General features: G+C 36.9%; 1 pseudogene; it reads right to left on the bottom strand.

Annotated features, from left to right (window-relative positions):
• Positions 1-242: 242 nt before the first annotated feature.
• Positions 243-1,008, bottom strand: LOC100990407 (thiopurine S-methyltransferase-like; annotated as a pseudogene).
• Positions 1,009-1,396: the final 388 nt, after the last annotated feature.

The raw sequence follows: 1,396 nt of genomic DNA on the forward strand, positions 1-1,396 counted from the left end.
ATGACACACAGGTATAATCTTTCACCATCATACTCTCCTCTTCAAAGGAGCTACTTTACCATTTTACTATGTAAGTTCTTCTAAAAACTTCTATGCATTTTTGAGCAAGAATCTACTATATTATTTATAAGCAATAAAAAATTCATCCATTACATTTTGAGGCCTCAGCATAATTTTCAATTGCTCAGAAATTCAAAAACTCAAAAACATTTTGATGTTACTTTATTTTACTTACATCTTACTTACTTTTCTGTAAGTAGATACAATCTTTTAAAAATGTGGTCAATTCCCAAACTTTTATGTCATTCCTCAAAAGCACCAACCTTCTCAAGACAACGAATATTACATACTGTACTGAACAGCCTTTCAATTTCAGCAAGTAGAACACAAAATGGTGGGCCTGCATGTTTAGTTGGATCATAAGAAAGAACACACATGAGGTACTGAAACCCTTTACCCAGGTTGGACGACATTATAACTGCATAGCATTTGTGATCAGCTGGATTAATGGCAACTAATGCTCTTCCATCCTAAATCCTGTCAAATTTGCCAATATTTGCTCTAGGAGGATAAAAAATACAGCAACAGTACAATGAAATGTTCCCCAAAGAACTCTTAAACACTTTGGCTCCAGGAATTTTGGTGATTGGCTCTTCTAAGAAAGATTCTGCTCTGTAAAAAAATTTCATATCCCACACCAAGTACTTGGTGATTTCCACACCAAAAGTACTTGGTGATTTCCACATCAAGTACACTGTGTCCCCAGTCTGCAAAATATTTCATCTCAACTGCTTTTCCACACAGAGGAAAAAATACCCTCACTCCACTCTTGCCTTTAAGAAAAGTATCTAAATGCTGCTTTAATAGCTGATGTCCTTGTTTTTGACGAAAACCAATATTTCAGTTCACCCACTTGTCTTGCCATTCTTGCAGAGTTAGTACTTGTTTTTTTTGCACCTCAGTATCTGGGTACTATTCAATATCAAGTGAAGTTCTTGTACCATCCATAGTTTTGTAGACATTTTTGTCTCATAATCACATATCTTCAATGCCTTTATGGGTTTATTATAAAGGATATTGCAAAGGATAAAGATGAAGAGATGTGTAGAGTGAGGTAGGCATGCCATGCTCCAGGAACCTCTAAATGTTCAGCTACCAGGAAGCTCTCTGATATGTTTAGGCTATGTCTCCATCCAAATCTCATCTTGAATTGTAGTTCCCATAATCCTCATATGTGGTGAGAGAGACCCAGTGGGAGGTAATTGAATCATGGTAATGGTTACCCCCATCCAGTTCTTGTGATAGTGAATGAGTTTTCACAAGATCTGATGGTTTTATAAGGGGCTTTTCACCCTTTGCTCGGCACTTCTCTCTCCTTCCACCCTGTGAAGAAGGA

This window comes from Pan paniscus, chromosome X (genome assembly GCF_029289425.2).
Source record: "Pan paniscus chromosome X, NHGRI_mPanPan1-v2.0_pri, whole genome shotgun sequence".
Taxonomy (NCBI): Eukaryota; Metazoa; Chordata; class Mammalia; order Primates; family Hominidae; genus Pan; species Pan paniscus.